This window comes from Pseudophryne corroboree, chromosome 8 (genome assembly GCF_028390025.1).
Source record: "Pseudophryne corroboree isolate aPseCor3 chromosome 8, aPseCor3.hap2, whole genome shotgun sequence".
Classification (NCBI taxonomy): Eukaryota; Metazoa; Chordata; class Amphibia; order Anura; family Myobatrachidae; genus Pseudophryne; species Pseudophryne corroboree.
The window spans coordinates 179,456,660-179,482,632 of NC_086451.1; positions in this window are offsets into that span (position 1 = coordinate 179,456,660).

A 25,973-nucleotide genomic window follows, 5' to 3' on the forward strand; every position below is an offset into this window, starting at 1 on the left:
CCGATTGCTGACAAGGTGAGCGGCTGCACTAAACACTCTTTTGGAGTACACACTGGAGGGAGGGCAACGTAGGTAGAATAAAGCCAGTTTGTGCAAGGGCCTCCAAATTGCCTCTTTTTCCTGCCAGTATACATACTGACGTGCCTACCTGGATGCAGTCACTCATATAATTCTCCACCATTCTTTCAAAGGTGACAGAATCATATGCAGTGACAGTAGACGACATGTCAGTAATCGTTGCCAGGTCCTTCAGTCCGGACCAGATGTCAGCACTCACTCCAGACTGCCCTGCATCACCGCCAGCGGGTGGGCTCGGAATTCTTAGCCTTTTCCTCGCACCCCCACTTGCGGGAGAATGTGAAGGAGGAGCTGTTGACGGGTCACGTTCTGCTTGACTTGACAATTTTCTCACCAGCAGGTCTTTGAACCTCTGCAGACTTGTGTCTGCCGGAAAGAGAGATACAATGTAGGTTTTAAATCTAGGATCGAGCACGGTGGCCAAAATGTAGTGCTCTGATTTCAACAGATTGAATCCTGGTTAAGTGAATTAAGGGCTCCATCCACAAGTCCCACATGCCTAGTGGAATCGCTCTGTTTTAGCTCCTCCTTCAATGTCTCCAGCTTCTTCTGCAAAAGCCTGATGAGGGGAATGACCTGACTCAGGCTAGCAGTGTCTGAATTGACTTCACGTGTGGCAAGTTCAAAGGGTTGCAGAACCTTGCACAACGTTGAAATCATTCTCCACTGCGCTTGAGTCAGGTGCATTCCCCCTCCTTTGCCTATTTAGTGGGCAGATGTATAGGCTTGAATGGCCTTTTGCTGCTCCTCCATCCTCTGAAGCATATAGAGGGTTGAATTCCACCTCGTTACCACCTCTTGCTTCAGATGATGGCAGGACAGGTTCAGGAATGTTTGGTGGTGCTCCAGTCTTCGACATGCGGTGGCTGAAGGCAGAAAGTGGCCCGCAATTCTTCGGGCCACCGACAGCATCTCTTGCACGCCCCTGTCGTTTTTTAAATAATTCTGCACCACCAAATTAAATGTATGTGCAAAACATGGGACGTGCTGGAATTTGCCCAGATGTAATGCACGCACAATAATGGTGGCGTTGTCCGATGTCACAAATCCCCAGGAGAGTCCAATTGGGGTAAGCCATTCTGCGATGATGTTCCTCAGTTTCCGTAAGAGGTTGTCAGCTGTGTGCCTCTTATGGAAAGCGGTGATACAAAGCGTAGCCTGCCTAGGAACGAGTTGGCAATTGCGAGATGCTGCTACTGGTGCCGCCGCTGCTGTTCTTGCTGCGGGGGGCAATACATCTACCCAGTGGGCTGTCACAGTCATATAGTCCTGAGTCTGCCCTGCTCCACTTAACCACAGACAAGTGGACATTGGGTACAACTGCATTTTTTAGGACACTGGTGACTCTTTTTCTGAGGTCTGTGTACATTTTCGGTATCGCCTGCCTAGAGAAATGGAACCTAGAGGGTATTTGGTACCGGGGACACAGTACCTTAATCAAGTCTCTAGTTGCCTGTAAATTAACGATGGATACCGGAACCACGTTTCTCACCACCCAGGCTGACAAGACCTGAGTTATCCGCTTTGCAGCAGGATGACTGCTGTGATATTTCATCTTCCTCGCAAAGGACTGTTGGACAGTCAATTGCTTACTGGAAGTAGTACAAGTGGTCTTCCGACTTCCCCTCTGGGATGACGATCGACTCCCAGCAGCAACAACAGCAGCGCCAGCAGCAGTAGGCGTTACACTCAAGGATGCATCTGAGGAATCCCAGGCAGGAGAGGACTCGTCAGACTTGCCAGTGACATGGCCTGCAGGACTATTGGCTCTCCTGTCTAAGGAGGAAATTGACACTGAGGGAGTTGGTGGTGTGGTTTGCAGGAGCTTGGTTACAAGAGGAAGGGATTTAGTGGTCAGTGGACTGCTTCCGCTGTCATCCAAAGTTTTTGAACTTGTCACTGACTTATGATGAATGCGCTGCAGGTGTCGTATAAGGGAGGATGTTCCGAGGTGGTTAACGTCCTTATCCCTACTTATTACAGCTTGACAAAGGCAACACACGGCTTGACACCTGTTGTCCGCATTTGTGTACAGGATGCATACCTTCATGTCCCCATTTATCCACCTCATCAGGCGTACCTCAGATTTGCGGTACAGGACTGTCATTGCCAATTTCAGACGTTGCTGTTTGGTCTCTCCATGGCCCTGAGAATTTTCACCAAGGTAATGGCAGAAATGATGGTGCTCCTGTGCAAGCAAGGTGTCACAATTATCCCGTACTTGGGCGATCTCATAAAAGCGAGATCAAGAGAGCAGTTGCTGAACAGCGTATCACTTTCACTGAAAGTGTTACAGCAACACGGCTGGATTCTCAATATCCCGAAGTCGCAGTTGATTCCTACTACTCGTCTGTCTTTTTTGGGCATGATTCTGGACACGGACCAGAAGAGGGTTTATCTCCTGATAGAAAAGGCCCAGGAACTCATGACTCTTGTCAGGAACCTATTGAAACCAAAACTTGTGTCAGTGCATCACTGCACTCGAGTCCTGGGAAAGATGGTGGCATCATACGAGGCCATTCCATTCGGCAGGTTCCATGCGAGGACTTTCCAATGGGACCTACTGGACAAGTGGTCCGGGTCACATTTACAGATGCATTGGTTGATCACCCTGTCCCCCACGGTCAGGGTATCACTCCTGTGGTGGCTGCAGAGTGCTCACCTTCTCGAGGGACGCAGATTCAGCATTCAGGGCTGGATCCTGGTGACCACAGACGCAAGCCTCCAAGGTTGGGGAGCAGTCACACAGGGAAGAAATTTCCAAGGTCTTTGGTCAAGTCAAGAGACTTGTCTTCACATCAACATATACAATGCCCTACGTCAAGCGGAGACCTTACTTTGCGACCAACCGGTTCTGATCCAGTCAGACAACGTCACCGCAGTGGCTCATGTAAACCGCCAAGGCGGCACAAGGAGCAGAGTGGCGATGGCACAAGCCACCAGAATTCTTCGCTGGGTGGAGAATCACGCAAGCGCACTGTCAGCAGTGTTCATTCCGGGAGTGGACAACTAGGAAGCAGACTTCCTCAGCAGACACGACCTACATCCGGGAGAGTGGGGACTTCATCAGGAAGTCTTTGCACAGATTACAAGTCGGTGGGAACTGCCACAGATAGACATGATGCCGTCCCGGATCAACAAAAAGCTACAGAGGTATTGCGCAAGGTCAAGAGACCCTCAGGCAGTAGCTGTAGACGCCCTAGTGACACCGTGGGTGTTCCGGTCGGTCTATGTATTTCCTCCTCTTCCTCTCATACCCAAGGTGTTGAGGATAATAAGACAAAGAAAAGTGAGAACAATCCTCATTGTTCCAGATTGGCCACGGAGGACCTGGTATCCGGATCTGCAGGAAATGCTCACAGAAGATCTGTGGCCTCTCCCTCTAAGACAGGACCTGTTGCATCAGGGGCCCTGTCTGTTCCAAGACTTACTGCGGCTGCGTTTGACGGCATGGCGGTTGAATGCCGGATCCTAGCATTCCGGTTGAGGTCATCCCTACGCTGATAAAGGCTAGGAAGGATGTAACGTTAAAACATTACACCGTATATGGCGAAATTATGTTTCTTGGTGTGAGGCCAGGAATGCTCCTACGGAAGAACTCCATCTGGGCCGTTTCCTTCACTTCCTACAAACTGGAGTGAATTTGGGCCTACAATTAGGCTCTATTAAGGTCCAGATTTCGGCCTTATCCATTTTCTTTCAAAAAGAATTGGCTTCTCCTCCAGAAGTTCAGACTTTTGTAAAAGGAGTGCTGCATATTCAGCCTCCTTTTGTGCCTCCGGTGGCACCTTGGGACCTTAACGTGGTGTTAAGTTTTCTAAAATCACACTGGTTTGAACCACTTAAAACAGTGGAGTTAAATTATCTCACGTGGAAGGTGGTCATGTTATTAACCTTGGCTTCGGCTAGGCGAGTGTCGGAATTAGCGGCTTTGTCACATAAAAGCCCATATTTGGTATTCCATGTGGATAGAGCGTAATTGCGGACCCGTCCTCAATTCCTACCAAAAGTGGTCTCATCTTTTCATATGAACCAACCTATTGTGGTGCCTGTGGCTACGCGTGACTTGGAGGATTCCGAGTTACTTGATGTGGTCAGGGCTTTGAAAATTTACGTGGCCAGGACGGCTAGAGTCAGGAAAACTGAAGCGCTGTTTGTCCTGTATGCAACCAACAAGATTGGTGCCCCTGCTTCAAAGCAGGCTATTGCTCGCCGGATTTGTAACACGATTCAGCAAGCGCATTCAATGGCTGGATTGCAGTTACTGAAATCGGTCAAGGCCCATTCCACGAGGAAAGTGGGCTCTTCTTGGGCGGCTGCCCGAGGGGTCTCGGCACTACAGCTGTGTCAAGCTGCTACTTGGTCGGGTTCAAACACCTTTGCAAAATACTATAAGTTTGATACCCTGGCTGAGGAGGAACTCATGTTTGCTCAATCGGTGCTGCAGAGTCATCCGCACTCTCCCGCCCGTTTTGGAGCATTGATATAATCCCCATGGTCCTTACGGAGTCCCCAGCATCCTCTAGGACGTTAGAGAAAATAAGATTTTAAACCTACCGGTAAATCTTTTTCTCGTAGTCCGTAGAGGATGCTGGGCGCCCGTCCCAAGTGCGGACTACTTCTGCAATACTTGTATATAGTTATTGCTTCAATAAGGGTTATGTTATAGTTACATCGGTCCTGCACTGATGCTATGTTGTTTTTTCATACTGATAACTGGGTAGTTTATCACAAGTTATACGGTGTGATTGGTGTGGCTGGTATGAATCTTGCCCTGGATTAACAAAATCCTTTCCTCATACTGTCAGTCTCCTCTGGGCACAGTTTCTCTAACTGTGGCATAGAGGGAGGAGCCAGTGCACACCCAGAACTAAAGTCTTTCTTAAAGTGCCCATGTCTCCTGTGGAGCCCGTCTATCCCCATGGTCCTTACGGAGTCCCCAGCATCCTCTACGGACTACGAGAAAAAGATTTACCGGTAGGTTTAAAATCTTATTTTCTACTGTATTCTTTTCTATCCTAGTTTATTACGACCAACTCTCATCCAAGGAGTTTGATATTCTACTACCTGCATGCAATTTAAATTGCTTAAATTGTTTATATGGTTGATTTGTCCTTCACAATCCATAATCTGCAACTTGGATGGTTTTGTGTCATTGAAAATCTTATAATAAAAATGTATATATATATATATATATTAAAAAAACATGTGTATCAAACCTATGTGAGGCTTACATTGATTGTTGATCTTGCACTCTCTATCAACTGTGCAAACTAGACTGCACATAAATGCCATAAAATTTATCTGAGATTTTAGTAAATAAGGCCCGTTGCTGTCCGGGTCACGCAGCCGTCACGGCCCGCCCCCATACGGTCCGGTCATGTCTGCGTTGTCCGGACTGTGCCCCCAAAATGGCGGCACAACGCCGCTGGCCCGACTCCTCCTGCCCAGTGACCGCCTATGCCTGTCAATCAGGCAGAGGCGCTCACTGGGCAGAGATGCTGATCGCATCTCTGGCATGTGCCGGTGCACTGCGGCACCAGCACACACGCACTTCAGACCTGATCTCCTGTTGTGTGAATATGCACAGCAGGGATCAGGTCTGAATTAGGCCCTATATACAGCTGTCAGTAAGGCAGGGATGTGCTGCTGCCAGTGAGGCAGGGATGTGCTGCTGGTAGTGAAGCAGTGATGTGCTGCTGTCAGCGAAGCAGTGCTGTGCTGCTGTCAGCGAGGCAGAAATGTGCTGCTGTCAGCGAGGCAGGGATGTGCTGCTGTCAGCGAGGCAGGGATGTGCTGCTGTCAGCGAGGCAGGGATGTGCTGCTGTCAGCGAGGCAGGGATGTGCTGCTGTCAGCGAGGCAGGGATGTGCTGCTGTCATTGAAGCAGGAATGTGCTGCTGTCATTGAAGCAGGAATGTGCTGCCCACTATCTCCCTGTCACCCCTGCCTGAGTCACACACTTTCCCTGTCACCGCTGCCTCAGTCAACCACTATACCTGCGATCCCTGCCTCAGTCACCCACTATACCAGTCACCCCTGCTTTAGTCACCCACTGTCACCCTATCACCCCTGCTTCAGTCACCCACTATCCCTGTCAACCCTGCCTCAGTCACCCACTATCTCCCAGTCACCCCTGCCTCAGTCAGCCACTATCCCTGTCACCCCTGCCTCAGTCTCTTACTGTCCCTGTCACCCCTGCCACAATCATCCACTATCTCCCTATCACCCGTGCCTTAGTCATTTATTATCCCTGTCACCCACTTTCTTCCCATACTTACCCAACCCCTTCCTATCACCCCTCCCTCAGTAACCCACTATCTCCCTGTCACCCACTATCTCCCAGTCACCCCGGCTTCAGTCACCCACTATCTCCCACTCATACATGCTTCAGTCACCCACTATCTCCCAGTCATCCCTGCCTCAGTCACCTACTGACACCAGTGCAGACATTTCTGCTGCAGCCTCTCCACTCTCCAGCGTGAACGTCCTGACGACTGAGGAAATCCGCTTCCCAGTTGAGGACTCCGGGAATGAACACTGCCGATATTGCTGTCAGATGACATTCTACCCAACTGAGGATTTTTGATACTTCCAGCTTTGCCATGCAGTTTCGAGTGCCGCCTAGTTTCGAGTGCCGCCTTGATGATTTGTGTACACTACCGTGGTGGCGTTGTCAGATTGTACTTGAACAGGCCTGTTCTGTACTAGAGGCAGGGCCAGTGTCAATTAATTGAACACTGCCTGCAATTCCAGAATGTATATCAGGAGGAGAGATTCCTCCCTGGTTCACCGACCCTGGAGAAAGTGTTGCTCCAACACCGTGGCCCAGCCCAAAAGACTGGCATCCATTGTCAGGAGGACACAGTTGGAGATCCAGAAGGGATGGCCCCTGCTCAACTGTTGGTCCTGTAGCCACCAGCTCAGTGTCAGACGAACCTCCGGAGTCAAGGAGATCATTTGAGACATTATCCGATGAGGCAGGCCGTCCCACTTGGAGAGGATTAACCTCTGCAGAGGGCGGTAATGAAATTGAGCGTACTCTACCATATCGAAAGCCGACACCATGAGGTCTAGTACTTGCATCGCCGTGTGTATCAACACTCTTGGGCGAGAGAGAAAGATACTGTCCTGAATTTTCAGGACTTTCTCTGGAGACAGAAACAATTGTTGGCTGTGTGTGTCCAGCAGTGCCCCTAGGTGCACCATGTTCCGAGCAGGGACCAGCGAGGACTTTTTTCAGTTGATGAGCCACCCGTGGACTTGTAGGAATTGGACCGCCAGTTCCAGATAACTGTGGAGAACCTCTTGGGAGTTCACCAGGATCAGCAAGTCGTCCAGATTTGGCAGGATCCTGATTCTCTGATGGTGAAGGGTCGTCATCACGGCCATGACCTTGGTGAATATCCGAGGTGCCGTGGCCAAACCAGAAGGCAGGACTTGAAATCCAAAAACAAACCAGGCACAACACTGCTTAGCTTCCATCATCAGATGAGATTGGACATATCCAGTGTGATGCGGCTGTAGATGATTTTTGCTGTTTCTAACTTCAACATCAATGAATAAGTTTCAAAATAGAATGCATCAAGAGAACGGTGTTGGTAGTATAAAACTACCTACAGCACCTGGTATTCCCAGGTGGTCTCACATCCAAGAACAAACCAGGCCTAAAATCAGGTGATATTGGGCATATACAGTGTGGTGTGGCTGTAGATGAGCTTAGTGGTTTCTGTTAGAGTTCTTCTACTTCTAACTACTCGTACATAAATGAATAAGCGGACGATTTATTAAACCTGGTGAAATGATAATTTGCATGGTGATAAAGTACCAGCCAATCAGCTCCTAATTGCCATGTCACAGGCTGGGTTTGAAAAATGACAGTTAGGAGCAGACTGGCTTGTACTTTATCACCTTGCACTTTATCAGTTCACTGAACTAATCTCCTCTTGCGCTATAAATAGTATGATATGGCTCAAAGTTCAATAAAAACAAATAAATAATTTCATATATTCTATATTTTTTATTACATATAAATCTATATATATATATATATACTTTACAATAAACTATTAGACCGGTCAAATAAAATCACTAACAATATATTTGCATAGCTATAGGAGGTGGATCTTAGATAAACTCTGTGCACAGAGAAATTTTCAAAAATAAAAATCAGTCCATATATTGGATTAAAAAATCAATTTACCAGCTGTAATTCGCACCCATGTAGTAGATAACATATTTATAAGTTGTTATATATTGGAATTCCTCAATATGCTGCCACTTGGCAAAGGAGATGATATTGTGCAAAATAACCGCTCCACACTGGAGCCTTACGTGTAGCTTGCACCAGTTGTTATAACACGGGAGAGTCATTGGACCCTTATACCAGCCTTATTTGCACCCCCAAAATATACCATCATCTAGCGGTAATATCCGTGGACTAAACGGAGATCGGGAGAACACAACCGTGACTGTGGTGTCTGCATATGGCACTTGGAGGCGTGGACTCATAGAGCTTGGAAGTCGGGTAATTATTCAGCACAGCAGGCGCCAGTGAAGCGCCGTTCCCGCAGCCCGAGACCGTCTCTTCTGTCATTGGACTCTCCCGTGTTATAACAACTGGTGCAAGCTACACGTAAGGCTCCAGTGTGGAGCGGTTATTTTGCACAATATCATCTCCTTTGCCAAGTGGCAGCATATTGAGGAATTCCAATATATAACAACTTATAAATATGTTATCTACTACATGGGTGCGAATTACAGCTGGTAAATTGATTTTTTAATCCAATATATGGACTGATTTTTATTTTTGAAAATTTCTCTGTGCACAGAGTTTATCTAAGATCCACCTCCTATAGCTATGCAAATATATTGTTAGTGATTTTATTTGACCGGTCTAATAGTTTATTGTAAAGTATATATATATATATATATATATATATATATATATATATATATGTAATAAAAAATATAGAATATATGAAATTATTTATTTGTTTTTATTGAACTTTGAGCCATATACTATTTATAGCGCAAGAGGAGATTAGTTCAGTGTTCCAGTGTTACCGGAGACTTTAAAGTGCCGGTTCTTTTTTACTTGATTTACCCCAAGTCAAGCTCTCTCCTGCAGCTTAAGTATACATTAATTGCAGTATTATTTGTACATAATTTTTAATACCAGTAATTTGATCACCAGAATATGGTGATGATGTATTAGCGCCTGGTTATATTCTTTTGTATTTTTTTACTTTATCAGTTCACCAGGCTTAATAGATCTGCCCCAATGTTTCAAAATGGAATGCATCAAGAGAACGGTGTTGGTATTGTAAAAATACACACAGCTCCTGGTATTTCCTGGTGGTCTCCCATCCAAGTACTAAAACCAGGACCAACACTGCTCAGCTTCCATGATCAGGAGAGATTGGGCAAATCCAGTGTGCTGTGGCTGTAGATGAGCTCGTGGTTTCTGTTAGAGCTCTTCTACTTCTAACTTCTGGTACATAAAAGAATATGTGTAAAAATTAAATGTACAGTACCAAGAAAAGGGTGTTGGTAGTTTAAAAACACCTAAATAATCTGATAATACATGGATGGGAGACTGCTTGGTAGTAACAAAGTCCAATACTGCTTTGCTTCAAAGATCAAATGAGATTGGGCATATCCAGTGTGGTGTGGCTTTAGATAAGCTTTGTGGTTTCTGTTAGAGCTCTTCTACTTCTAACTACTGGTACATTAATGAATATGTATAAGGTTGTAGTTTATCCAATATCCCTTTACTACCTTACCTTCCCCCCCCCCTCCCCTCCTTATAGCTTCCTTTGTTCTCTCCTCCTCGTGTGTGCGTTATTTGTTTTCTCATACATCCTAGAGGATGCTGGGATCACATTAAGAACCATGGGGTATAGACGGGATCCGCAGGAGACATGGGCACTTTAAGACTTTCAAAGGGTGTGAACTGTCTCCTTCCTCTATGCCCCTCCTCAGGGCCGAAACTAGGACTAACGGCACCCGGGGCAAGACAGAAATTTTGTGCCCCCCCCATAAATAAATAAATATATATATATATATATATATATATGTATGTATGTATGTGGCTGTGTACATATATACACGCGTGTGTGTGTGTGTGTGTGTGTGTGTGTGTGTGTGTGTGTATATATATATATATATATATATATATATATATATATATAATCTATCATGTGTGTATTACTGGTGTCTGCTGGTCTGAGGGATATCTGTGTTGAATTTGTTTGTTTCTTATTTTTTTTATTTTTATTTTTCTATTTTATTATATATATATATCTGTATATATCTGTAGCTGTCACAGTGGTGAAAATGAGCAGTAGTTTGAATGAGCTGCAGGGGTTAACACCAGTCACAGTGAATATGTGTGTGTGTTTTACCTCCGTCTCTCGCTGTCCTGCTTCCATCCATCACTGTGCTGTCGGGCTGAATGCAATGCTGTGTGGGGCCAGAAAAAGGTCAGTAGCTGACCACATTCGTAGCTCGTGCGGGCGGGCAGTATACTTTTTTGGGCTTGCCGCCGCTGCTTAGGAAGGGAAACTAGACGTTACCCTGACTCCCTAGCTCCAGCAGCCGTGGCCAGCTTTCTGCAATGCCTCATGGGATTTGTAGTCTCTATGCTACTGCATAAAGTCTAAGCAGTAGCACACATGACTACAAATCCCATTTTCTTCAATAGATTCTCTGCTGTGTCAGACCCAGCTGATCCCAGCGCCCTATCAAATCCCGCGCCCGGGTCACATGCCCCCCTAGCCCGTCCCTAGTTTCGGCTCTGCCCTCCTCCAGACTCCAGTTTTAGAATTGTGCCCAGTGAGACTGGATGCACTACAGGGGAGCTCTACTGAGTTTCTCTGAAAAGACTTATGTTAGTTTTTCTTATTTTCAGGGAGGCTGCTGGCAACAGTCTCCCTGCTTCGTGGAACTTAGGGGAGAGAAGTATGACCAACTTCTAGTGAGTTCAATGGCTATGCTTCTGGCTGACAGGACACCATTAGCTCCTGAGGGTGCTGATCGCTAGGTACGCCTAGATGCCCACTCCCGTAGCCTGCCATCACCCCCTTACAGAGCCAGAAGTCAGAAGACAGGCGAGTAGCAGAAGAACAGAAAACTTCTTCTCCAGTGACGGCATTCTGAGGTACCACGCAGCGAGCGGAATGCTGTGCGCCATGCTCCCACACAAACACAGGCACTGCAGGGTGCAGGGCGTGTGGGTGGGGAAGGGGGGCACCCTGGGCAGCATAAATTCCTCACAAAAGGCTGGCAAAAGTGGACATTAGTGCCTGGGCACTGTACTTACCCCGCCAGCGTAATTAATTATTTGTTTCTGAGCGGGACAGAAGCGTGCCATTACAGCGGCGGGGCTTCTTCCTCACCTCACCAGCACATCTATAGAGCGTAACAAGTCTATCACTATAGAGTTTATTATTTCCCAGACTGTGTACTTTTGGCGCTGGATTGTGAGCTGAAAAATCCTCTGTCCCTCTGACAGATTTACTGTAGGTCTATCCCCCATAAGCCGATGTGTCTGTGGGTACTTGGTACATGTGTGTCAACATGTCGGTGGCTGAATGTTTTTCCCAAGAGGAAACTATATTAGGAATGCAGACATATGATGGTGGCCCTGTTGGCACCACCAATAACTGACTGGGTGAAAGTTTCAGTAATATCAGAGTGAGGTTGGATAAATCTGTGTCCCAGACACAGACGTAGAGAAAAGATGTGATGTTCATGGCTATGCTTCTTTTCACTCAGGCCCGCAAAAATGTTACTACACATCGATACTTACTCGGATACTGATTCATATGTCGGCCATAATATTTCCTGATTAGATCCAATATTGGCAAGGAGCATTCAGTACATGATTGTGGATATTAAGGACATATTAACATCACTGAGGACCCTGCTGTTCCTGACAAAGGGGTATATATGTATGTATATATATATATATATAGATATATAATGAAAGCTGATGTAACGTTCCTCCATCTCTGTTTGAGAAAGTCTGGGCCAGCTCGACAAGATGGTTTCAAATCCCCAAAAGGTTTCCGGTTGTTTATTCATTTCCTGCTGCGGACAGAATAAAGTGGGAGTCACCCCCTCTTCTGCACGGGGCCCTGTCACAAATCCAGCGGATCGTATGCAGGAAGCTACATTATTTCTAGTTATGTAACCTCGGGTACATTACTTAGACCTGCCATTACATGCGCATGGGTGAGTAGTAGTATTCAATAATTGGTCGAATACCTCGTCATCCGATATAGATATCTTGGAGAGATGGGATACTCCTTACGTTGGATCATATCAAGGACACTGCAGCATACTTACGACTGCAAGGGATATAGGACTCTTGAGTTCACGGGCAAATTTCATGGCAGTCTCGGATAGGAGGGCATTGTGGATTCACCAAGGGAATGCTGATGCTGACTCCAAGAAGAAAGGGAGTCTCTTCCCTATGAAGGTGAAGCCTTGTTTGGTGACGGCCTAGTTAATTTGATCTCGGCAGCTCCCGAAGGTAAGTCAACCTTCTTGCCCTATGTTCCCTCTCAACGGATGAAGACGCATCATTGTCTAACGCAGTCATTTTGGCCCAATAGATATGCAAGAAGTTAAGATTCCCCTTTCTTTGCAGGTAGAGGAAGGAAAAGAGGGAAGAGGTCTGTAGCCTCTTCAAGATCGCAGGAGCAGAGATCGTCCTCTGCTTCTGCCAAATCCACTGCATGACGCTAGGGCTTTCTTGCAGGAGCCCGCACCAGTGGGGGCACGTCTAAAACACTTCAGTCAGTTCTGGATTAATTTAGACCTGGACTCGTGGGTTTTACAAATAGTGTCACAAGGGTACAAACTGGGGTTTCAAGACGTTCCCCCTCACCGATTGTTCAAATCAGCCTTAGTCAGCAGGGAGAAGGTTTTTATTCAAGCCTCTTCGTGGTCCCGATGCCGGACGGCTCAGTCAGACCAATCTTAAATCTGAAATCCCTCAATTTCTACCTAAAGAAATTCAATTTCAAGATGGAATCTCTCAGGGTAGGGATCTCCAGTCCGGAGGAAGGAGATTTCATGGTTTTGGTAGACATAAGGATGCCTAATTACATGTTCCCGTTTAGCCACTGCATAAAGCTACCTGAGGTTTGCAATTCAGGATTGTCATTACCAATTTCAGACGTTGCCGTTTGGTCTGTCCACGGCTCCGAGGATTTTCACCAGGGTGATGGCGGAAATTATGGTTCTCCTTCGCAAGCAAGGAGTCACAATTATCCCGTACTTGGATGATCTCCTGATAAAGGCGAGATCCAGGGACCAGTTGGTGCAAAACATCTACTCTCCCTGACAGTTCTTCAACAACATGGTTGGCTCCTAAACTTGCCAAAATCGCAGTTGGTCCCAATGACGCGGTTGTTGTTTTTGGGAGTCATACTGGACACAGAAGAGGCTTTCTTCCAGTGGAAAGGCTATGGAGATCCAGAGTCTGGTCAAACAAATTCTAAAACCAGCAAGAGTGTTAATCCATCAATGCATTCTGTTGCTGGGGAAGATGGTTGCGGCCTACGAGGCCATTCAGTTTGGCAGGTTCCATGCCAGAGTGTTCCAGTGGGACCTGTTGGACAAGTGGTCCGGACCTCACCTACACATGCACCGGAGGATAATCCTGTCTTCCAAGACCAGAATCTCACTCCATTGGTGGCTGCACAGTTCTCACCTCCTAGAGGGGCGATGGTTCGGGATCCAGGACTGGATCCTAGGGACCACGGATGCAACTCTCCGAGGCTGGGGAGCAGTCACACAGGTGGAAAACATCCAAGGAAGATGGTCAAGTCAGGAAAGTTGTCTCCACATAAATATTCGGGAGTTAAGGGCCATTTAATAACTGCAGACACAGTAAGCACTGGGACGGGTGCCCAGCATCCTCTACGGACTAAGAGAAAAGGATTTACCGGTAGGTATTAAAATCCTATTTTCTCTAACGTCCTAGTGGATGCTGGGGACTCCGTAAGGACCATGGGGATAGACAGGCTCCGCAGGAGACATGGGTACTTTAAGAAAGACTTTAGTTCTGGGTGTACACTGGCTCCTCCCTCTATGCCCCTCCTCCAGACCTCAGTTTGATACTGTGCCCAGTGGAGACTGGGTGCTTTTCAGGAGCTCTCCTGAGCTTTCTGACAGAAAGTATTTTGTTAGGTTTTTAATTTTCAGGGAGCACTGCTGGCAACAGACTCCCTCATCGAGGGACTGAGGGGAGAGAAGCAGCCCTACTCTCCGAGTTGTAAGGTCCTGCTTCTTAGGCTACTGGACACCATTAGCTCCAGAGGGATTGGTACGCAGGATCTCACCATCGCCGTCCGTCCCAGAGCCGCACCTCCGTCCCCCTTGCAGAGCCGGAAGATAGAAGCCGGGTGAGTATGAGAAGAAAAGAAGACTTCAGAGGTGGCAAAAGACTTCATGATCTTCACTGAAGTAACGCACTGCAGCTGTGCGCCATTGCTCCCATACACCTCACACACTCCAGTCACTGTAAGGGTGCAGGGCGCAGGGGGGGGGGGCACCTGGGCAGCAATATAAACCTCTTTTTGGCAAAACTATAACACATATACAGCTGGGCACTGTATATATGTATGAGCCCCCACCAATTTTACAGTTTAAGCGGGACAGAAGCCCGCCGCCGAGGGTGCGGGGCTTCTCCCTCAGCACTCACCAGCACCATTTTTTCTTCACAGCACCGCTGAGAGGAAGCTCCCCGGACTCTCCCCTGCTTATACCATAGTAGACAAGAGAGTTGAAAAGAGGGGGGGGGGCACATAATTCGGCGCAAATTACATACAGCAGTACTACTGGGCAAACATTAAGTTACTGTGTATTCCTGGGTTATATAGCACTGGGGTGTGTGCTGGCATACTCTCTCTCTGTCTCTCCAAAGGGCCTTGTGGGGAAACGGTCTTCAGAAAAAGCATTCCCTGTGTTTGTGGTGTGTCGGTACACGTGTGTCGACATGTCTGAGGAAGAAGGCTATATTAGAGAGGAGCAGGAGCAAATGAATGTGGTGTCTCCACCGACAGCTGATTGGATGGATATGTGGAATGTTTTAAATGCTAGTGTAAACTCATTGCACAAAAGATTAGACAAGGCTGAAGCTTTGGGACAGTCAGGGTCTCAACCCATGCCTGATCCTATGTTGCAGGGACTGTCAGGGTCTCATAAGCGCCCACTATCCCAGATTGTTGACACAGATACCGACACGGATTCTGACTCCAGTGTCGATTACGATGATGCAAAGTTACAGCCAAAATTGGAAAAATCCATTCGATATATGATTATGGCAATAAAATATGTTTTGCACATCAGAGAGGAACCCCCTGTCCCTGACAAGAGGGTACATATGTACAAGGGAAAAAAGCCTGAGGTAACCTTTGAGGGGGTCACACGAGCTGAACGAGTTATGTGAAAAAGCTTGGGAATCTCCAGATAAAAGACTGCAGATTTCCAAAAGGATTCTTATGGCGTATCCTTTCCCATCAATGGATAGGTTACGAGGGGAATCCTCCCCTAGGGTGGACAAAGCATTAACACGCTTATCCAAGAAGGTAGCCCTCCCGTCCCAGTATACGGCTACCCTCAAAGAGTCTGCTGACCGCAAACAGGAGATTACCCTGAAGTCCATTTATACACATTCAGGTACCTTACTCAGACCGGCAATTGCGTCGGCCTGGGTGTGTAGTGCTGTAGCGGCATGGACGGTTACCTTATCTGAGGGGATGGATACCATAGATAAGGATACTATTTTATTGACCCTGGGGCATATAAGAGATGCTGTCCTATATATGTGTGTATGCAAACTACAGGTGGTGCTGCAGGGCTCACACCCTTTTACTTGTCTTGTAGAGCAACTCTGGAGCTGTTACTGGGTCCAGCTGCTGCAAGAAATCAGCTTGAATGCTTCAGGGGCTGGGGCATGGCCAACATGAGCCCACACTGATGGGGGGTGGGGGTGTATAAAGCGATTTAGGTGTCATCCAAGCGCAACCCCACAAAGGCCGCCATGCCCTGCGTGACCCTTTTCGCTTTTCATATGCAGACGAGGGTTGCAGCCAACTATGTCCACTGCTTGGATGACATCACCATATGCAAATCCATCTGCTGCAGGCCTTCCCCCAGGAATGCTTGCACTAGTTGTTGCATTTGGTTTGTTGTTTGGGGGTGCTTCAGTATTAGGCAGCCTTCTGCCCTCCTACATTCGTCTGAAAATGTGTTCTCCCTGCAGTTGTTGTCCCCAGATGAGAGTTCCCTTGTGCTGCCTCAGTTGAATCTCCTTAACTTGACAGGGGTGTGCCGGAGCAGCCGCCCTCCACAGCCCTATCCCAACACATACTTATCTTGCATATGAGATCTCTTGATCATGAAGATAGTTCTCAAAGGGTGAGGTTCATCCATTACATTTTAAAGTAGGAAGGTACAAATTACATATTCAAATGACATATATGTGCTGGATTCAAATGTTTTCCCCCCTTTCTTTCTCAATTGTGCCCATCAGCAGCTATTCTAATGTTGCTGCCAATGGGTGTGACACATTAATTTCTTCTGTGGGGTACACTGGACTCCACAAGGATTCACATTGGGGTGTAGAGTAGGATCTTGATCTGAGGCACCAACAGGCTCAAAGCTTTTGACTGTTCCCAAGATGCTCAGCGCCCCCTCCTCTATAACCTCGCTTCCATGAACAGGGAGCTCAGTTTGTAGTTGGTGCCTTCAGTAGCAGGCCACTTAACAGGGGGCTGCCTCAGGCAGCCTATTCTTAGCTATTAATTTTGGCAAGAAAAGAAGAACTTTTTTCATAAGAATCTACAAGGGCTGCAGCAGGCTAGGTCTAATAGACTTCTTTACTGCAGCTCCATCACTCCCAGTGGCGCAGTATACTCCCGTGCCCCGGTTGCTGGGTCACTGCAGCGGAGGCTCCGGTTTCTTCCTAAGGTCAGTCACACACACACCACCCTCCGGGATCACGAGGCCGCTGATGGGGGCGGGCCGTGTGCGCACTGGCGTGGACACTGATTACTGGGCAGCCGCTCTACTAGCCACCAGGGACAGTTAAGGAGCACAGCTCTGGGGTTTTTTCTCCTATATTAACCCCATTTTGTACTACCCGCAGTGCATTGTGATAGGTAATGGGGCCTGATTCAGGTTGGATCGCAATCCAACTGCAAAAACTGCTAAGAGCATACGCATCCGCCTGCATTTTCTGCGGCACCCCGCAGATAATGCGATCGCCTCTGCCTGTGAATCGGTGAAGGGGGGGAGGGGGGTCAACAACACTCCATTTCCAAGTCGGAGATGGAGCGGTGCGGGGGCACGGTTTCAAAATGGGGTCGGCAACGGAGAAACAGGAGGTGTGGTCAGAGCAGCTGCATGACATCACATGGGCCGGACTCTGCCAGTGGAGCCCCAGCGTCATGAGGTAGATTTTGTAGAGGCCGGGGAGGACTTCTGTTCCTGGGAACTAGCTGTGTTGTCCAGCTTTATTCCTCTGCCCCTACCTCTGGCAAGAAAGGACGCACCTCGCACTTTCTTGTTTCTTTGTGACCGAAAGGACTGCATTTGATAATGCGGAGCTTTCTTATGCTGTGAGGGAACATAAGGTAAAAATTTGATTTTCCAACTGTAGCTGTGCGTGTTAATGCTTTGTCCATCCTAGGGGAGGATTTCCATCGTAACCTATCCGTTGATGGAAAAGGATACGCCATAAGAATCCTTTTGGAAATCTGCAGTCTTTTATCTGGAGATTCCCAAGCTTTTTCACATAACTCGTTCAGCTCGTGTGACCCCCTCAAAGGTTACCTCAGGCTTCTTTCCCTTGTACATATGTACCCTCTTGTCAGGGACAGGGGGTTCCTCTGTGATGTGCAAAACATCTTTTATTGCCATAATCATATATCGAATGGATTTTGCCAATTTTGGCTGTAACTTTGCATCATCGTAATCGACACTGGAGTCAGAATCCATGTCGGTATCTGTGTCAACAATCTGGGATAGTGGGCGCTTATGAGACCCTGACAGTCCCTGCAACATAGGATCAGGCATGGGTTGAGACCCTGACTGTCCCAAAGCTTCAGCCTTGTCTAATCTTTTGTACAATGAGTTTACACTAGCATTTAAAGCATTCCACATATCCATCCAATCAGGTGTCAGCGAGGACACCACATTCATTTGCTCCCAATCCTCTCTAATATAGCCTTCTTCCTCAGACATGTCGACACACGTGTACCGACACACCACACACACAGGGAATGCTTTTTCTGGAGACAGTTTCCCCACAAGGCCCTTTGGAGAGACAGAGAGAGAGTATGCCAGCACACACCCCAGCGCTATATAACCCAGGAATAACACAGTATCTTAATGTTTGTCCAGTAGCGCTGCTGTATGTAATTTGCGCCGAATTTTGTGCCCCCCCCCTCTTTTCAACCATCTTCTCTACCGTGGTATAAGCAGGGGAGAGTCCGGGGAGCTTCCTCTCAGCGGTGCTGTGGAGAAAAAATGGCGCTGGTGAGTGCTGAGGGAGAAGCCCTGCCCCCTCGGCGGCGGGCTTCTGTCCCGCTTAAACTGTAAAATTGGCGGGGGCTCATACATATATACAGTGCCCAGCTGTATATATGTTATATTTTTGCCAAAAAGAGGTTTATATTGCTGCCCAGGGTGCCCCCCCTGCGCCCTGCACCCTTACAGTGACCGGAGTATGTGAGGTGTATGGGAGCAATGGCGCACAGCTGCAGTGCTGTGCGTTACCTCAGTGAAGATCATGAACTCTGTGGAGCCCGTCTATCCCCATGGTCCTTACGGAGTCCCCAGCATCCTCTATGACGTTAGAGAAACTAGGATTTTAATACCTACCGGTAAATCCTTTTCTCTTAGTCTGTAGAGGATGCTGGGCACCCGTCCCAGTGTGTACTGTGTCTGCAGTTATTAAATGGCCCTTAACTCCAGAACATTTATGTGGAGACAACTTTCCTGATTTGACCATCTTCCTTGGACGTTTTCCCCCTGTGTGACTGCTCCCCAGCCTCGGAGGGTTGCATCTGTGGTCCCTAGGATCCAGTGCTGGATCCCGAACCATCGCCCCTCTAGGAGGTGAGAACTGTGCAGCCACCAATGGAGTGAGATTCTGGTCTTGGAAGACAGGATTATCCTCCGGTGCATGTGTAGGTGGGATCCGGACCACTTGTCCAACAGGTCCCACTGGAACACTCTGGCATGGAACCTGCCAAACTGAATGGCCTCGTAGGCCACAACCATCTTCCCCAGCAACCGAATGCATTGATGGATTAACACTCTTGCTGGTTTCAGAATTTGTTTGACCAGACTCTGGATCTCCATAGCCTTTCCCCTGGAAGAAAACCTCTTCTGGGTCCAGCATGACTACCAAAAACAACTACCGCGTCATTGGGACCAACTGCGATTTTGGCAAGTGTAGGAGCCAACCATGTTGTTGAAGAACTGTCAGGGAGAGTGCAATGTTTTGCACCAACTGGTCCCTGGATCTCACCTTTATCAGGAGATCATCCAAGTACGGGATAATTGTGACTCCTTGCTTGCGAAGGAGAACCATCATTGCCGCCATCACCCTGGTAAAAATCCTCGGAGCCGTGGACAGACCAAACGGCAATGTCTGAAATTGGTAATGACAATCCTGAATTGCAAACCTTAGGTAGCTTGATGCAGTGGCTAAATGGGAACATGTAAGTAGGCATCCTTTATGTCTACCAAAACCATGAAATCTCTTTCCTCCGGACTGGAGATCACTACCCTGAGAGATTCCATCTTGAAATTGAATTTCTTTAGGAAGAAATTGAGGGATTTCAGATTTTAGATTGGTCTGACTGAGCCGTCCGGCTTCGGGACCACGAAGAGGCTTGAATAAAAACCTTCTCCCTGCTGACTAAGGCCAATTTGAACAATCGGTGAGGGGGAACGTCTTGAAACCCCAGTTTGTACCCTTGGGACACTATTTGTAAAACCCACGAGTCCAGGTCCGAATGAATCCAGAACTGACTGAAGAGTTTTAGACGTGCCCCCACTGGTGTGGGCTCCTGCAAGAAAGCCCCAGCGTCATGCAGTGGATTTGGCAGAAGCAGAGGACAATCTCTGCTCCTGCGATCTTGAAGAGGCTACAGACCTCTTCCTTCTCCTTCCTCTACCTGCAAAGAAAGGGGAATCTTAACTTCTTGCATATCTATTGGGCCAAAATGACTGCGGTAGATAATGATGCATCTTCATCCGTTGAGAGGGAACATAGGGCAAGAAGGTTGACTTACCTGCGGGAGCTGCCGAGATCAAATTAACTAGGCCGTCGCCAAACAAGGCTTCACCTTCATAGGGAAGAGACTCCCTTTCTTCTTGGAGTCAGCATCAGCATTCCCTTGGTGAATCCACAATGCCCTCCTATCCGAGACTGCCATGAAATTGGCCCGTGAACTCAAGAGTCCTATATCCCTTGCAGTCGTAAGTATGCTGCAGTGTCAACAGGCCAACTAAACCCTCCCCCCTCCTTTTACCCCATCACTTTGTCCAGTCCCTGTGGTCCATACTGTATTGCCATTATTATGCATGTTGCTGTGCTGGCCCTTTTCTGAATGTCCCTGCCACCGCCACCGAAGAGCTGGATAGCCCAGTATGAAAACCACCTGCCGGCCTCACTGACGGTCCGAGTCAAAGGCTCCATTTTTTTTTTAAAGATCCCTCTGCCAAGTTAAGGGGGGCTTAAGGGGGCCCCAGAGATATCAGTGTACTAGGGCCCAAGATTTCTGTTGCTGGCCCTGACCCTCAGGGGCGTATCTACCCCTTGGCCAGGATGTCACTTGCCAGGAGCACCATCCAGGTTTCAGTTGGGGGATTAGAGTTCATACAGTAATTAAATGTTTTCATATTGAGAACTACATCTCCCAGCATATACAGTGTGCTGGGGATGCTAACAAGCTTTATTTAAAAGTTTAAAAAACATTGCTTTTATAATTGCAATGGTTAAAAAGGGAGAGCTATAAATCAATTTATCAGTGAATGATCGCAGTTTGAGCCGTTACATTTTACTGAACCACCTATCCCTCCACACTCACTACCTGTCCTCAGGATACATTTACCATCCTGGCAGACGGTATACCGGCGGTCATTTGACCGATGTTGGAATCCTGACACCACTTGGGAGACTGGTGCCGGCACACAGACAGCCAACATCCCGAAGGTGAGTATTGGAGGGAGGGTTAGGAGTCGGACCAGGGGAGGTGGTGTAAGGGAAGGCACTAGGAGTGGGGGGCGGTAGCCCTAGCTGCCACCCCCTGAGGGTTAGCCCTATCCGCCACCCCCCCCAGAGGGTTAGTATTAGGATTGGGGATCATGTGCCCTCTGGAATCCCGAGCGCCAGATGCCATACCCAACCCCCTTTACTTTTTCAGGCATTTCTATCTCTCCTCTCTCTATGGTGTTCCAATTGCCCACTTTCCCTTGTGCTTTACTCTCTCTCTCTCCTTCCTTTGTTTAGAGCATCAGTTTCTGTAGTCCACTTATACCCTTATTTTTTCCAGTGTTTCACTAACTCTCTGATGTAATGAGGATGTATGGTCTAGAGGGATCAGTAATGCATTGTACTGTATAGAGGCGTCAGGGATGTAGCGTAGGGAATAGAGGCGTCAGGGATGTAGCGTAGGGAATAGAGGCGTCAGGGATGTAGCGTAGGGAATAGAGGCGTCAGGGATGTGGCGTAGGGAATAGAGGCGTCAGGGATGTGGCGTAGGGAATAGAGGCGTCAGGGATGTGGCGTAGGGAATAGAGGCATCAGGGATGTGGCGTAGGGAATAGAGGCGTCATGGATGTGGCGTAGGGAATAGAGGCGTAGGGAATAGAGGCGTCAGGGATGTGGCGTAGGGAATAGAGGCGTCAGGGATGTGGCGTAGGGAATAGAGGTGTCAGGGATGTGGCGTAGGGAATAGAGGCGTCAGGGATGTGGCGTAGGGAATAGAGGCGTCAGGGATGTGGCGTAGGGAATAGAGGCGTCAGGGATGTGGCGTAGGGAATAGAGGCGTCAGGGATGTGGCGTAGGGAATAGAGGCGTCAGGGATGTGGCGTAGGGAATAGAGGCGTCAGGGATGTGGCGTAGGGAATAGAGGCATCAGGGATGTGGCGTAGGGAATAGAGGCGTCAGGGATGTAGCGTAGGGAATATAGGCATCAGGGATGTACTAGCAGGTATATAGAGGTCAGTGTACTGTAAAGAGGGGTCAGTAATGCAGTGATGGTTATAGAAAGGTCAGTGATGTAGTGTAGGGTATAGAGGGGTCAGTTATGTAGTGTGGGGTAAAGAGGGGTCAGTAAAGATACTAAGCTGAAGTACTTAGAACACTTCTTGAATTAAGACACAACCTGCAAGAAAAAGTATGCAATATGGGTGAAAAGGCAAATGTCAGAGGTCTGATACAAGTGACCAGCTCCATACCTTGCACCACATAGCGTTATGTTAAACTGGGATATGTTCTTTTTTGGTGTGTGTGGGTGTGTGTGGGTGCCAAAGGCTGCCTGCCTTATTGCTCCTCCCCCATCCGGCTCCCAAGCACCTCTGCTGCCCAGTGATCCAGGAGCCTGCTGCTAGGAAGAAGTGGCCGAGCTTCAGCAAGCGAGTCTGGAAACTGGCGGAGGAAGTCATGATAACCAGATAATGGGGAGTGGAGAGCCAGTTCCAAGGTAATACTTTATACAGCTGGTTGAGATCCTGGTCGGTGGATATGGATTCCAAGAAAACCCTGGAGGTGCTTCCTTTCAAGGGAGACACTCTCTTTGGAGAAGACCTCAATAAGATTGTAGCTGATCTGGCTACTGCTAAAACAACTTGCCTACCTAGTATGACTCCTACCACGCAGAAGGCTAAAAGTACTTTTCCTTGGCCCTTTCATCCTCCAGGTAAAGCGTACCCATGGTCAGGCATACCCAAAGCAAGCTCATACTTCCAGACCTGCCAAGCCCAGACTGAAGCAAGCCTGGGCTGCCCGTCAGCCTGCTTCCAAAACGGACAAGCCTGCCGCATGACGGGGCGGGCCTCCCTCTGGGGGATCCCAGGGTGGGGGGCCCGACTTCTAGGTTTGGCATAGAAAGGTATAATTCTAAGATAGAGAATTCTATTTGGAGCTCACCTTGTACTTTGTGAAGAAATAATCAGCATTGTGGCTGAGCAGATACATGTAGTGTGTGGCTGCAAACTGCATGGATCTGCTGCGTTGCAATGCGGATACTTTTTTTTTTTTTTCAAAGTACCAATAGCTTCATATAATGTTCACAATTTTTATGCAGGATCAAATAGCTCAATGGGTAGGGTGTTTGATTAGAATTCAACAGGTTATAGGTTTGAATCCTGGGTATTGTAGTTTGAGATGTGTTATTTAATAAAGCATGTTATTCTGACTGCCGGCATCCTATCACCTGGGATATCATACTAAATAAATGGAGTTGATCAATTTTTTTTTTTTTTTATTAAACTAGGGACAATTTCCAGATACTTTTATTTATAACTGAGATTGCCCCCTGGAACTTCACATCAGTTGACAACTATGCATGAGTGGGCAGTGCTTGCCTTGGATCTGCCCACCCATTTGTGTGCCATCATAAAAGAAAGCATAACTGACAGTTATCCTGGGCGTACACTACACAATTATCTGTCAGGCTATCTATCCAGTCTGGATGGATGGAATAAAAATCTGGTAATGTATAGGAGCAAATGTCGATTAACCATTTGCTCCCAAACACTAGAAAAGTGGTCAAAAATGGTCATTACACAAATTGGTTAAACCCAAAATTTAACCAATTTGTTTAGGGGACCATTTTTGTCAATTTTCTAGTGTTTGAGAGTAAATCGTTGATGGTCATTTGCTCACATAGATAACCGGATTTCTATTCCAATCAGCCAGTGTTGGAGAGATGGTCTGCCAGATTACATAATGCATACCAGAGCCATAACTAGACTTTTTAGTGCCCTGTGACAGAGAATTATATGCCCCCCCCCCCCCCCACTATTTTTGCAATATGGACAAAAGGCGCATGCCTCGTGGGGAAGGGGCATAACAAGATTGGTCTCAGAGAAAGCACATGAGATATGAAGATATATCTAGTATACTTGACACTCAATGGTTTGTGGTATTGCCGGGGGGCCCTCCTTAAATGCATATACAGTCACACATGGCTTGCTTGTGCAAATGGCATATCAGCAGTCAGCACTAACTGGTGACATGCCATTTGTACAAGTAAGCCATGTGTGACTAATATATAAACACACTTTATTAAATAACACCTCAAACTACCATACCCAGGATTCAAACCTATAACCTGTTGAATTCTAATCAAACACCCTACCCATTGAGCTACTTGATCCTGCATAAAAATTGTGAACATTATATGAAGCTATTGGTACTTTGCAAAAAAATATTAGCATTGCAACTCAGCAGATCAATGCAGTGTGCAGCCACACACTCCATATATCTGCTCAGCCACAATGCTGATTATTTCTTCACAAAGTACAAGGTGAGCTCCAAATAGAATTCTCTAGCTTAGATTATACCTTTCTATGCAAGGGTAAATAGCTCAATTGTTTGACTGCAATGCCACAGGAAATGGTTTGGATCCAAGACAGTGTGACTGAATAATAAAGAAACCTTAAGATGAGTTCATGAATGTTGTAAAAGTATTAGTGAGAGAAGGGGTCAGGAGCATGCTAGGCTGCAAAAAATAAGGTAGGCTGCAAGTGAAAGTAATGATCTCCTATATATTTTCCCAGATCTGTCACTCTGTGTGGCTAACTCTGGGGGAAGTCACATCAATGGGCGGAGACAGCATCTGCAGGACGATACACCAGTGCCAGCAGCAGACCGTAACAAAGTGACAGATTAGGGAGAATATATAGGAGGTAGGGAGGTGGCCATGGTACATGGCTGACCAAGGGACACTAGCTCATGTACCCCTCTACCACTGAGGCTAGCCACCAAGGATGGACCTGTCACCAGTGCACATGCAATAACCTCTTCTGCTGCCCTCTTTGCAACTCAGATTGCCCAGTGCTCCCCTTCGCTAACAGTCCACAAAGTTTCCCCATCTCACGATCTGCCTCCTCACCGCCACTTTCATCTCTACAGCACACGCGCATATCATACAAGATCCCATCATGCGTACGTAGGTCTGAAATGCCAGAGGGAGGTTGGGGGGAGATTGGCATGCGCCAGCAACACCACACAGCTCACTGTGACCACAGTGGAGAGGCGCTGCAACAGGACAATACACCAACCTCGGAGCAAGGAACTGCGTCGGTCAGGAGGAGAACTATTTCAATAGCATAAAAAGGTTAGTGCGTCCCACCCTATGGACACCAGACTCATCAAGTCACTGTTGCCAGAGTCTCATACAATGACTCTGAACCTCTAAGCACACTATTTGACTGTCCACACCCTGCTGTGCCTATTACCCATCTCCTCCACCACCCTCAACACTGACCCACACATCATTCACCCACAAAGATACAATAAAGGTAGTTTGGATAAATTAGCTAAATGAAATGGATTTAACCAATTTATCTAAATGACCATTTTTGGATGTTTTCCAGTGTTTGTGAGCAAATGGTCAATTGTCATTTGCTGCCACATATTAGCATAATTTTGTTTCAACTAGAAAAAAAAAATTGGACAGATAATCTAAGTGTGGATCCAGTTTAAAGGTCCGTATTCACGGCCCGATTTTGGGGAGATGTGTGCTGAGCGAACTGCTCAGCACACATCTCTCCCCCCGCTCAGCACAGCGTGATGTGTGCTGAGCGTACGGGGGGTGGGTGGGGGGCGCTCATTTCACCCCCTGTGTAGGGCATTCT